Source organism: Oncorhynchus nerka, linkage group LG9a (assembly GCF_034236695.1).
Source record: "Oncorhynchus nerka isolate Pitt River linkage group LG9a, Oner_Uvic_2.0, whole genome shotgun sequence".
NCBI classification, from domain to species: Eukaryota; Metazoa; Chordata; class Actinopteri; order Salmoniformes; family Salmonidae; genus Oncorhynchus; species Oncorhynchus nerka.
In genome coordinates, this window is record NC_088404.1 from 35,316,296 (window position 1) to 35,330,625 (window position 14,330).

The following is a 14,330-nucleotide window of genomic DNA, read 5'->3' on the forward strand; positions in this document are numbered from 1 at the left end:
CATTTCCTTTCTCACTCAACGCCACACTTTCCAAAGGGCAAGAATTGTGAGTTTCATTATTATCCTCATCTATAAGAGCATTGCACTTTTTAAAATAGCCATGGAGGAGTCTTTGTGTCTCTGAACAACCGGTTTATCACCGAGGTAAAGACAGTTTCAGGTTGGATATTCGATGGATATTCGCCTGTAGTTTTCCTTACGTCCACCAACAGCAGTTAGGGACCGTCAACATAATAACAAATCAAATGTTTCACATTTCAATAGCTCTTTAACCATTACTCCTAACACTTTAAAAACTGGTTGTAGCTAACCCGATGGCATAGACACACATTGCACACCCTTTAGTTTGTCCATTTTCATCTCACATTGTTTTACTTGAATTTTTCAAAATGTAGAATTTCAATAGGTCCTTGGTCATGTGACCTAATGTCCGCTGACTACCCTTCTATATGGCACATTCTTGTTTGTGTACTGTAAGATCACACAGTGTAATGTACATTTTTCATATTTGCACATTTGCAATAGCTCCTTGGTCAAGTCAATTACACACCTAAGAAGCATGCAGTGGATATACACCCATATTGCATGATCTCTAGTCATGTATCTTCTATTTGTTGTACAGTAATATTAGTTTGACAATTAAGGGGTTTAGTCCAGTGTTGTGTTTACCCTTTTCTTTAGTATTTATCTACAATAATTGGTAGTTCGTTTTTTATTTTCCCCACAGTATTTAACAGTGGTACACAATAGGAGAGAGACTGATAATATCTCATTTCGTCGTTAATAACAACCATGAAGGAAAAGTACGAGAGTCATGCTATTAATTGTCCAAAGCAGGGATGGAGAATGAGCTGGTGAGGTAGGCTGCAGTGGGTTTGCTGGTCAATACATATACTGAACAGGGATGGAGAGTGAGCTGGTGAGGTAGGCTGCAGTGGGTTTGCTGGTCAATACATATACTGAACAGGGATGGAGAGTGAGCTGGTGAGGTAGGCTGCAGTGGGTTTGCTGGTCAATACATATACTGAACAGGGATGGAGAGTGAGCTGGTGAGGTAGGCTGCAGTGGGTTTGCTGGTCAATACATATACTGAACATGTAAACACAGTAATGGTGGCCAGTAAATCAATGAATACAAATGTAATATTGACAAAATTAAACAGAAATTGTAGACCTTTAATCTTTTCCAACATGTCATCAGACACTTATCTTCAATTAAGTATGAAATATTTTACAGTGTTAACTTTCTCTTGATCCCTGGTTGATGTACATGTCAGAGCCTCTTCAGTGTGGATGGGGTACAGCATACGTTTTCAACAACAACCGACTGCACTTCCAGTTTGTGTTCTTTACTCTGTTGAACTCTTTTGTCTTCATTCCTGAGCACAGTACATGGAACCACCGTTGGCATGCAAAACATTCAATCAAAGCAAAGCGTAACACGTTATAAATAATATCAAATATCAATGCAGAATGACGAATTAGTCATCCATTGTGTTATATCATAAATTGTCTTGCATGCAATCACTGTTTGTCAAAAGATTATACACATGTTAAATAAAATTACTAACCCAGTCAGTCTTTGAGCCACATCCAGGTTCTTTATCAGTGGCACATACGAAGCAGTTCTTGGCTTTGTTGAACTCTGAAATCATAACCATGAACTGAACATATGGCTGTCCCACACAACTACATAAAAATAAAGAATTTACATTTACTTTGAATTTAATGTCATTACATACCAGACATTTTTAGTACATCCTCAACCATTTCCTTTTGCAGTTTCGCCATGTGTTTTTGAAGGTTCCATATCAATTTGGGAGGGGATGTTGGGGAAGCAACTTCCTTGGCCATCTACACCAAAAAATAAAATATAGTTTTTTACCTAATTGTCACATAACAGCTAACCATTAATTATTGAAAATACAACTATCAAACCTGCATTACAAAGACCCCACAGCTGAAGGTGTCCTGCTGCATGGTGTGAGTTATTTACCCTCCTTTACACTTTATGTCCACGCAGTCGTCTTTTCCATGGCAGGATCTTCTCATTTTGAAGTATTCTCTTTTTTATGTAAAAAATAATTAAATTATGATTAGTTATAGGCAAATGAATACACAAGCCAAATGTGTATGCTGTTTTCCTTATCACTATAACCTAGTAGGAATTTATAAGTAGAGGTAATTTCCTTCATGCCCCATTCCACACAGCCTAAATTATAAGCACTGAACCATTTACAGGACACTAATAAAAGTAGCATATAGGATCCAACCCTATCACAGAGTGAATGAATGTAAAGTGTTTATAGACTTTAAGAAAAAAATATTACGTGACAGTTTCATCAGTACGTGCTTAAAGAAAGTCATATCACAAAGATCCCAGATGACAGTGCCCACCAAATCTATGACAATAGAGAATGAATTGTATGCACCAAAGTGTGTTTGTCAAAATGATATCTGAAAATGTGAGTTGTTGAACATAATATTTCTATTTACAATAGCAATTTATGATATATGCAGTTGAGGAATATTCCATGTACCAACACTACATGTAGGATGGACCTAAGATATTCCCACATAGAGTATATTATTTTTTTTATTTCACCTTTATTCAACCAGGTAAGCAGGTTGAGAACAAGTTCTCATTTACAACTGCGACCTGGCGAAGACAAAGCAAAGCAGTGTGACACAAACAACAACACAGTTACACATGGAATAAACAAACTTACAGTCAATAACACAATACAAAAGTCTATATACAGTGTGTGCAAATGAAGTAAGATTAGGGAGGTAAGGCAATAAATAGGCCGAAGTGGCAAAATTATAAAAAAGTAAAAAATTATAAAAAATATAAATAAAATAAACAACAATATGGTGATGAGGTAGTTGGATGGGCTATTTACAGATGGGCTATGTACAGGTGCAATGACCTGTAAGCTGCTCTGATAGCTGATGCTTAAAAATAGTGAGGGAGATATGAGTCTCCAGCTTCAGTGATTTTTGCAATTCGTTCCAGCATAGCATAGCATATTCACCATAGCATCTCCCACCCGTAGCACACGCTCCATCAGGTATATCTCTCTAGTCACCCCCAAAGCCAATTCTTTCTTTGGCCGCCTCTCCTTCCAGTTCTCTGCTGCCAATGACTGGAACGAACTACAAAAATCTCTGAAACTGGAAACACTTATCTCCCTCACTAGCTTTAAGCACCAACTGTCAGAGCAGCTCACAGATTACTGCACCTGTACATAGCCCACCTATAATTTAGCCAAAACAACTACCTCTTTCCCAACTGTATTTAATTTATTTATTTATTTTGCTCCTTTGCACCCCATTATTTTTTATTTCTACTTTGCACATTCTTCCATTGCAAATCTACCATTCCAGTGTTTTACTTGCTATATTGTATTTACTTTGCCACCATGGCCTTTTTTTTGCCTTTACCTCCCTTATCTCACCTCATTTGCTCACATCGTATATAGACTTGTTTATACTGTATTATTGACTGTATGTTTGTTTTACTCCATGTGTAACACTGTGTCGTTGTATGTGTCGGACTGCTTTGCTTTATCTTGGCCAGGTCGCAATTGTAAATGAGAACTTGTTCTCAACTTGCCTACCTGGTTAAATAAAGGTGAAATAAATAAATAAAATTGGCAGCAGAGAACTGGAAGGAAAGGCGGCCAAAGAGGAATTGGCTTTGGGGGTGACCAGTGAAATATACTTGCTGGAGCGTGTGCTACGAGTGGGTGCTGCTATGGTGACCAGTGAGCTGAGATAAGGTGGGGCTTTACCTAGCATGGACTTATAGATGACCTGGAGCCAGTGGGTTTGGCGACGAATATGAAGCGAGGGCTAGCCAACAAGAGCCTACAGGTCGCAGTGGTGGATAGTATATGGGGCTTTGGTGACAAAACGGATGGCAATGTGATAGATTGCATTCAATTTGCTGAGTAGAGTGTTGGAGGCTATTTTGTAAATTTACATTTACATTTAAGTCATTTAGCAGACGCTCTTATCTAGAGCGACTTACAAATTGGTGCGTTCACCTTAAGACATCCAGTGGAACAGCCACTTTACAATAGTGCATCTAAATCTTTTAAGGGGGGTGAGAAGGATTACTTTATCCTATCCTAGGTATTCCTGAAAGAGGTGGGGTTTCAGGTGTCTCCGGAAGGTGGTGATTGACTCCGCTGTCCTGGCGTCGTGAGGGAGTTTGTTCCACCATTGGGGGGCCAGAGCAGCGAACAGTTTTGACTGGGCTGCGCGGGAACTGTACTTCCTCAGTGGGAGGGAGGCGAGCAGGCCAGAGGTGGATGAACGCAGTGCCCTTGTTTGGGTGTAGGGCCTGATCAGAGCCTGGAGGTACTGAGGTGCCGTTCCCCTCCCAGCTCCGTAGGCAAGCACCATGGTCTTGTAGCGGATGCGAGCTTCAACTGGAAGCCAGTGGAGAGAGCGGAGGAGCGGGGTGACGTAAGAGAACTTGGGAAGGTTGAACACCAGACGGGCTGCGGCGTTCTGGATGAGTTGTAGGGGTTTAATGGCACAGGCAGGGAGCCCAGCCAACAGCGAGTTGCAGTAATCCAGACGGGAGATGACAAGTGCCTGGATTAGGACCTGTGCTGCTTCCTGTGTGAGGCAGGGTCGTACTCTGCGGATGTTGTAGAGCATGAACCTACAAGAACGGGCCACCGCCTTGATGTTAGTTGAGAACGACAGGGTGTTGTCCAGGATCACGCCAAGGTTCTTAGCGCTCTGGGAGGAGGACACAATGGAGTTGTCAACCGTGATGGCGAGATCATGGAATGGGCAGTCCTTCCCCGGGAGGAAGAGCAGCTCCGTCTTGCCGAGGTTCAGCTTGAGGTGGTGATCCGTCATCCACACTGATATGTCTGCCAGACATGCAGAGATGCGATTCGCCACCTGGTCATCAGAAGGGGGAAAGGAGAAGATTAATTGTGTGTCGTCTGCATAGCAATGATAGGAGAGACCATGTGAGGTTATGACAGAGCCAAGTGACTTGGTGTATAGCGAGAATAGGAGAGGGCCTAGAACAGAGCCCTGGGGGACGCCAGTGGTGAGAGCGCGTGGTGAGGAGACAGATTCTCGCCACGCCACCTGGTAGGAGCGACCTGTCAGGTAGGACGCAATCCAAGCGTGGGCCGCGCCGGAGATGCCCAACTCGGAGAGGGTGGAGAGGAGGATCTGATGGTTATGACAAAATGAAATGACATCGCCGAAGTCAAGGATAGGTAGGATAGTCAGTTTTACAAGGGTATGTTTGGCAGCATGAGTGAAGGATGCTTTGTTGCAAAATAGGACGCCAATTCTAGATTTAACTTTGGATTTGAGATGTTTGATGTGAGTCTGGAAGGAGAGTTTACAGTCTAACCAGACACCTAGGTATTTGTAGTTGTCCACATATTCTAAATCAGAGCCGTCCAGAGTAGTGATGTTGGACAGGCGGGCAGGTGCAGGCAGCGATCGGTTTGAAGAGCATGCATCTAGCTTTACTTGTATTCAAGAGCAATTTGGAGGCCACGGAAAGAGAGTTGTGGGGCATTGACGCTCGCCTGGAGGGTTGTCAACCTCTCTGCGCACCGAACCTGTTAGCGGGATTAAATTCGACAACATACGTGATCGCTACATAAATAGTCATATTAAACATTCATGAAAATACAAGTGTCTCACATGGGTCGAAAGCCTAGAATCTTGCTAATCTAACTGCGAAAAAAGGATTTGCTGCGAAAGAAGACGATGCAATTATCTGAGAACAAAGCCCCATAAAAAAACTATTTCAACCAGCACAGGCGTAACATCACAAATTGCAATAAAATAAATGGATTACCTTTGACGATCTTCCTCTGATTGCAATCCCAATGCTCCTTGTTACACAATGAATGGTCTTTTGTTTGATAAAATCCATTTTTATAGCCTAATACAAAACATTTTGTGAACCGCTTGTGTCGTGAATTCCGTCTCATTCCATTTGACGACACATTCGATGTAAATACACACACTAAACGTGACTTTATCCAGTCATGTTTGGTTTCATTGCAATCACCTGGTTTGTTTGTAACACAACCAAACGTGATGGGTCATTTCGGGGGACATATTGACTGAAAGAAACCGATTTGAAGACAAGTAATGACATCATTGTGCACCAATGATATGACCGCTGTTTCGTTGATTGACTGTATTTTAACCCAATGACCACTGATCGTCTTGAAATCTAGCTGGGTAGATAGCCAATGAGCTGAGGTAAACGGTGTGTAATGTTTATGTGTTGGAAGACCAACCCATGTAGTAAACTCCGGCGTAAAGAGGGTCATTCGCCATTGAAGATTCATATCGGAAGGAGCCACGCATGTTACGCACAGCATTATTTTGGTAAAGCGCATCTTCAGCTGTTTATATATAAATCAGTATGGCGACTAAGTCAGGGAAAGCAAAATATAAGTCTAGATATACAGATGTACACACAATTTTAGAAGAAATTGATCGGGAAAGTGAGACAGAGATTGTTGGAGGACGATTCATTTAGCGATTCCCAAATGGAGGAATATTTTTTGAACGGAGAGGACATCGTTTTGGACTGGTAAGTTCTTCTCATGCTAATGTCGTTGTTTGAAATTAATAATATAAAATATTATTTCTGATTTTTTAAAATTTTAGTAGCAATATATAAAAATGTAATGAAATGTGTAAAGTACACGTTGGCTATACATTGTGGGTGGGGGTATGTTTCCTCTCCATCTGTCGTTCCCGCAATCGTCCATCGATGCGGATGGTCAAGCGATGAGTGAGTCTAAATCTGTGGGTAACTCCCGAGCCGCAAGCTCGTCCTTTACTTCCTCTGAGACGCCGTGCAGGAACATGTCCAACAGTGCTTCCGGGTTCCATGCACTCTTCGCTGCAAACGTACTGAAATCCACCACATAGCCGGCCACAGTGCGGGCGTCCTGCCGGAGCTTGATTAGCTTCCGGGCAGCTTCTCTCCCGGAGAACGGGGTATCAAAAACCTTCCTCACCTCTCCCACGAACCCCTCCAGGCTTGCGCATATGGCTGGCTGCTGTTCCAGTACAGCGGTAGCCCAAGTGAGAGCCCTTCCAGACATTAGTGTGATGAGATTTTGGAGCGATCCGAGGGGAAGGAGGAGGGTTGAAGCTCGAAAATGATTGCACACTGAGCTAAAAACGTCTGACAGGTGCTCGGCTCTCCATTAAAGCGTTCAGGAGGAGGTAACCAGGGCTCCCGGGTAGGTGGAGTTGTCAGTGGGGCGGCGCTGCTAACCGCCGAGTTGCTGAGGGGTGGCGGAGTTACCATCGAGGCAGGCTGCCCCCAGACAACCCGCAGAATTGCTCCAGCAGCATGTCCAACTGCTGGTCATGATGCTCAGCCAACATTTGGACCCCCCTCCATCGACCCACAAAGCAATTCCTTATGCCTACCAATGGAGGCTCCTTGGGAGGAAATTGTGTTGTGCAACTGGTCTGGGTCTGCAGGGTCAGTCAGGGCCAGTTCGTACTATCAGGTATGAAGGTAATACCCAGATGCAGACCACGTTGTATAAACAATAGTTTAATATTTCAACAGGGGCAGGTGATAGACAGGTCAAGGCAGCCAGGCGTCAGTAAACCAGAGGTGGGGCAACGGTACAGGATGGAAGGCAGGCTCAGGGCATTGCAGAGGTCAGTAATCCAGAGTGGGGCAAAAGTACAGGTTGGCAGGAAGGGTCAGGGGCAGGCAGAGTGGTCAGGCAGGTGGGCTCAGAGTCAGGACAGGCAAGGGTCAAAACCAGGAGGATGAGAAAAGAGAGCCTGGAAAAAGCAGGAGCTGAGACACAAAACGCTGGTTGACTCAAACAAACAAGATGAACTGGCAACAGACAAACAGAGAACACAGGTATAAATACACAGGGGATAATGGGGAAGATGGGAAACACCTGGAGGGGGTGGAGACAATCACAAAGACAGGTGAAACAGATCAGGGTGTGACACCAGAAGCGGCCCAATGCAATCTTTAATAAATGTATACAAAATGACCCAATTTAGTAAAAAAATAAATAGTACCCCCTTTTCGTCATATCCAATTGTCTTGTCCCATCGCTTGCAACTCCCGTACGGCCTCGGGAGAGGCAAAGGTCGAGAGCCGTGCATCCTCCAAAACAATACCATGCCAAGCCACACTGCTTCCTGACAATGCACGTTTAACCCGGAAGCCAGTCACACCAATGTGTCGGAGGTAACACTGTACACCTGGTGATCGTGTCAGTGTGCATGCGCATGGCATGCGCCTGGCCCGCCACAGGAGTCGCTACAGCGCGATGGAACAAGGACATCCTGGCCGGCCAAACCCTCCCCTAACCCGGATGACGCTGGGCCAATTGTGCGCCGCCTCATGGGTCTCCCGGTCGCGGTCAGGAGACAGTGTCTTTGACCGCTGAACAACTCGGAAGGCCCCATCTACAAAGTTGTTCATGCTTATCAATTGCCTTGCGCAAGGTATCAAAATACTACACAAACAAGACTCTTAAAGAATTTAATTTACATTTTATTTTTTGATAACAGAAACAATGACAAAATATGGAAAAATGGGCCACATTATGTCGGCTAAGTCTGACTCTCAGCCGAGTCCCCCCACTCTCAGTTGGAATTGTCCCAGATCCACTGTGCTAGCTGTGGCTTGAGACATTGATAAGTCATTGTCTCAACGCAGCCTTATAATGCTGTGAAAGGATCCAGAATCCCAAATGATTTGGGTGGATCCCATCCTCCTTATAAAACGTGTTTGTTTCCAAAAGGTATCAAATTTGTCAACAGAAGTTACACCCATTGAGCTGCAATAATCACGTAGCCAGTTGTGAAGAGAAAAAATCCTGCTAAAGCGTTCAATGCCGTGATTCAGGGGGCACAGGGCCAGATATGATGGGTCTTTTGTTAGTGTTTAGGAGAGAGTCAGTCATCTCTTTAAAATCCAGTTTCAACTTTTCAGAACTGCCCTTTAATAATGTCATCATTAAAACCCACATGGACTACGATAGAATTGATTTCCATGTCATTTACACGAGCTTCAGGTTAAGACATTGTTTTTGCACCAGGAACGATCACATTTCTTACCATGGAGCTGGCGAGAAGGATGAGGAAATCCGCCCGCTCCCACGCTTCTCAGGATTTGGAGAACCCTTTATAGACGGGCGAGAGGCAGGATAACTTGAGCCCGTTCAAATCAAATCAAATCAAATTTATTTATATAGCCCTTCGTACATCAGCTGATATCTCAAAGTGCTGTACAGAAACCCAGCCTAAAACCCCAAACAGCAAGCAATGCAGGTGTAAAAGCACGGTGGCTAGGAAAAACTCCCTAGAAAGGCCAAAACCTAGGAAGAAACCTAGAGAGGAACCAGGCTATGTGGGGTGGCCAGTCCTCTTCTGGCTGTGCCGGGTAGAGATTATAACAGAACATGGCCAAGATGTTCAAATGTTCATAAATGACCAGCATGGTCGAATAATAATAAGGCAGATCAGTTGAAACTGGAGCAGCAGCACAGTCAGGTGGACTGGGGACAGCAAGGAGTCATCATGTCAGGTAGTCCTGGGGCACGGTCCTAGGGCTCAGGTCCTCCGAGAGAGAGAAAGAAAGAGAGAATTAGAGAGAGCATATGTGGGGTGGCCAGTCCTCTTCTGGCTGTGCCGGGTGGAGATTATAACAGAACGTGGCCAAGATGTTCAAATGTTCATAAATGACCAGCATGGTCGAATAATAGTAAGGCAGAACAGTTGAAACTGGAGCAGCAGCATGGCCAGGTGGACTGGGGACAGCAAGGAGTCATCATGTCAGGTAGTCCTGGGGCATGGTCCTAGGGCTCAGGTCCTCCGAGAGAGAGAAAGAAAGAGAGAAGGAGAGAATTAGAGAACGCACACTTAGATTCACACAGGACACCGAATAGGACAGGAGAAGTACTCCAGATATAACAAACTGACCCTAGCCCCCCGACACATAAACTACTGCAGCATAAATACTGGAGCCTGAGACAGGAGGGGTCAGGAGACACTGTGGCCCCATCCGAGGACACCCCCGGACAGGAAGGATATAACCCCACCCACTTTGCCAAAGCACAGCCCCCACACCACTAGAGGGATATCTTCAAACACCAACTTACCATCCTGAGACAAGGCCGAGTATAGCCCACAAAGATCTCCGCCACGGCACAACCCAAGGGGGGGCGCCAACCCAGACAGGCTGACCACAACAGTGAATCAACCCACTCAGGTGACGCACCCCCCAGGGACGGCATGAGAGAGCCCCAGTAAGCCAGTGACTCAGCCCCTGTAACAGGGTTAGAGGCAGAGAATCCCAGTGGAAAGAGGGGAACCGGCCAGGCAGAGACAGCAAGGGCGGTTCGTTGCTCCAGAGCCTTTCCGTTCACCTTCCCACTCCTGGGCCAGACTACACTCAATCATATGACCCACTGAAGAGATGAGTCTTCAGTAAAGACTTAAAGGTTGAGACCGAGTTTGCGTCTCTGACATGGGTAGGCAGACCGTTCCATAAAAATGGAGCTCTATAGGAGAAAGCCCTGCCTCCAGCTGTTTGCTTAGAAATTCTAGGGACAATTAGGAGGCCTGCGTCTTGTGACCGTAGCGTACGTGTAGGTATGTACGGCAGGACCAAATCAGAGAGATAGGTAGGAGCAAGCCCATGTAATGCTTTGTAGGTTAGCAGTAAAACCTTGAAATCAGCCCTTGCTTTGACAGGAAGCCAGTGTAGAGAGGCTAGCACTGGAGTAATATGATCAAATTTTTGGTTCTAGTCAGGATTCTAGCAGCCGTATTTAGCACTAACTGAAGTTTATTTAGTGCTTTATCCGGGTAGCCGGAAAATAGAGCATTGCAGTAGTCTAACCTAGAAGTGACAAAAGCATGGATTAATTTTTCTGCATCATTTTTGGACAGAAAGTTTCTGATTTTTGCAATGTTACGTAGATGGAAAAAAGCTGTCCTCGAAATGGTCTTGATATGTTCTTCAAAAAGAGAGATCAGGGTCCAGAGTAACGCCGAGGTCCTTCACAGTTTTATTTGAGACGACTGTACAACCATTAAGATTAATTGTCAGATTCAACAGAAGATCTCTTTGTTTCTTGGGACCTAGAACAAGCATCTCTGTTTTGTCTGAGTTTAATAGTAGAAAGTTTGCAGCCAGCCACTTCCTTATGTCTGAAACACATGCTTCTAGCGAGGGCAATTTTGGGGCTTCACCATGTTTCATTGAAATGTACAGCTGTGTGTCATCCGCATAGCAGTGAAAGTTTACATTATGTTTTCGAATAACATCCCCAAGAGGTAAAATATATAGTGAAAACAATAGTGGTCCTAAAACAGAACCTTGAGGAACACCGAAATTTACAGTTGATTTGTCAGAGGACAAACCATTCACAGAGACAAACTGATATCTTTCCGACAGATAAGATCTAAACCAGGCCAGAACATGTCCGTGTAGACCAATTTGGGTTTCCAATCTCTCCAAAAGAATGTGGTGATCGATGGTATCAAAAGCAGCACTAAGGTCTAGGAGCACGAGGACAGATGCAGAGCCTCGGTCCGATGCCGTTAAAATGTCATTTACCACCTTCACAAGTGCCGTCTCAGTGCTATGATGGGGTCTAAAACCAGACTGAAGCATTTTGTATACATTGTTTGTCTTCAGGAAGGCAGTGAGTTGCTGCGCAACAGCCTTCTCTAAAATTTTTGAGAGGAATGGAAGATTCGATATAGGCCGATAGTTTTTTATATTTTCTGGGTCAAGGTTTGGCTTTTTCAAGAGAGGCTTTATTACTGCCACTTTTAGTGAGTTTGGTACACATCCAGTGGATAGAGAGCCGTTTATTATGTTCAACATAGGAGGGCCAAGCACAGGAAGCAGCTCTTTCAGTAGTTTAGTTGGAATAGGGTCCAGTATGCAGCTTGAAGGTTTAGAGGCCATGATTATTTTCATCATTGTGTCAAGAGATATAGTACTAAAAGACTTGAGCGTCTCTCTTGATCCTAGGTCCTGGCAGAGTTGTGCAGACTCAGGACAACTGAGGTTTGGAGGAATACGCAGGTTTAAAGAGGAGTCCGTAATTTGCTTTCTAATAATCATAATCTTTTCCTCAAAGAAGTTCATGAATTTATCACTGCTAAAGTGAAAGTCATCCTCTCTTGGGGAATGCTGCTTTTTAGTTAGCTTTGCGACAGTATCAAAAAGGAATTTCGGATTGTTCTTATTTTCCTCAATTAAGTTAGAAAAATAGGATGATCGAGCAGCAGTAAGGGCTCTTCGGTACTGCACGGTACCGTCCTTCCAAGCTAGTCGGAAGACTTCCAGTTTGGTGTGGCGCCATTTCCGTTCCAATTTTCTGGAAGCTTGCTTCAGAGCTCGGGTATTTTCTGTGTACCAGGGAGCTAGTTTCTTATGAGACATTTTTTTAGTTTTTAGGGGTGCAACTGCATTTAGGGTATTGCGCAAGGTTAAATTGAGATCCTCAGTTAGGTGGTTAACGGATTTTTGTCCTCTGGCGTCCTTGGGTAGGCAGAGGGAGTCTGGAAGGGCATCAAGGAATCTTTGTGTTGTCTGTGAATTTATAGCACGACTTTTGATGTTCCTTGGTTGGGGTCTGAGCAGATGATTTGTTGCAATTGCAAACGTAATAAAATGGTGGTCCGATAGTCCAGGATTATGAGGAAAAACATTAAGATCCACAACATTTATTCCATGGGACAAAACTAGGTCCAGCGTATGACTGTGACAGTGAGTGGGTCCAGAGACATGTTGGACAAAACCCACTGAGTCGATGATGGCTCCGAAAGCCTTTTGGAGTGGGTCTGTGGACTTTTCCATGTGAATATTAAAGTCACCAAAGATTAGAATATTATCTGCTATGACTACAAGGTCCGATAGGAATTCAGGGAACTCAGTGAGAAACGCTGTATATGGCCCAGGAGGCCTGTAAACAGTAACTATAAAAAGTGATTGAGTAGGCTGCATAGATTTCATGACTAGAAGCTCAAAAGACGAAAACGTCATTTTTTTTTTTGTAAATTGAAATTTGCTATCGGAAATGTTAGCAACACCTCCGCCTTTGCGGGATGCACGGGGGATATGGTCACTAGTGTAGCCAGGAGGTGAGGCCTCATTTAACACAGTAAATTCATCAGGCTTAAGCCATGTTTCAGTCAGGCCAATCACATCAAGATTATGATCAGTGATTAGTTCATTGACTATAATTGCCTTTGAAGTAAGGGATCTAACATTAAGTAGCCCTATTTTGAGATGTGAGGTATCATGATCATGATCTCTTTCAGTAATGATGGTCTTGCTCCTCTTGCTGTGCTCCTTCGACTCCGCTATCAGATGGGGGAGCTCCGGGCTTTCTCTCTCCAGTTTCCTGTAAAAATTCAACTGTGGTGTTAAATAGTTCCAACTGTAAGTTCCCTTGCCCCAATGGGGTGTAAACTAGAATGCTAGCTTCTCTCATTCTTTGTCCAAATTCTTTGTCCAAATACAAAAATAGTGTTTCTCTTCCCCTTTTTCTAAACTATGTTGGCTGTTTGAATGGTCCCTTTTTGTGATGAGGGGAAAGAATATAATATAATTGGCTTCAAAGTTCCAAACCCTCACTGGTTTGAACGGTGTCAGCATTTTTTAAAAATGTTGTATTCTTTGGAACTTAACATGAATTGTGGGATTTTGAGTACTTTATAGGTAGAGGACATTGTACAGTACAAGGCTATGTCAATAACTCAATTTAGACAAAAATGTAGATAGATTCTTATACTGTAGACTCAAGCTTTCATAGTAGCTCCTCTCCCTTCTTGTCTTGAAGCTAGGTCCAGTAGTAGCTCCTCTCTCTCATCTTGAAGCTAGGTCCAGCAATAGTTCCTCTCTCCTTGTCTTGAAGCTAGGTCCAGTAGTTGCTCCTCTCTCTCGTCTTGAAGCTAGGTCCAGTAGTTGCTCCTCTCTGTCGTCGTGAAGCTAGGTCCAGTAATAGCTCCTCTCTCCTTGTCTTGAAGCTAGGTCCAGTAATAGCTCCTCTCTCCTTGTCTTGAAGCTAGGTCCAGTAGTTGCTCCTCTCTCTCGTCTTGAAGCTAGGTCCAGTAGTTGCTCCTCTCTGTCGTCGTGAAGCTAGGTCCAGTAGTAGCTACTCTCTTTCTTGTCAATAAGCTAGGTCAACTGGCTGCTCCTCTCCCTGTGCTGATGCTGTGTTGACTGGTGGTTTTGGATCATATCAGCATAAAGCTGGTGGGAAACAAGGAAGAAGGTAAAGGTGACCTCTGCCACTGACAGGCACT

The 14,330-nt window shown here is 44.1% G+C and overlaps 1 long non-coding RNA gene across 1 annotated transcript; it reads right to left on the bottom strand.

Annotated features, from left to right (window-relative positions):
- Positions 1 to 1,160: 1,160 nt before the first annotated feature.
- On the bottom strand, positions 1,161 to 3,251 carry LOC115134214 (uncharacterized). Its single transcript, XR_003864315.2, has 3 exons — positions 1,742 to 3,251; positions 1,571 to 1,644; positions 1,161 to 1,378 (listed from the first exon to the last, which is right to left on the bottom strand). It is a non-coding gene; the product is annotated as an uncharacterized LOC115134214 (long non-coding RNA).
- Positions 3,252 to 14,330: the final 11,079 nt, after the last annotated feature.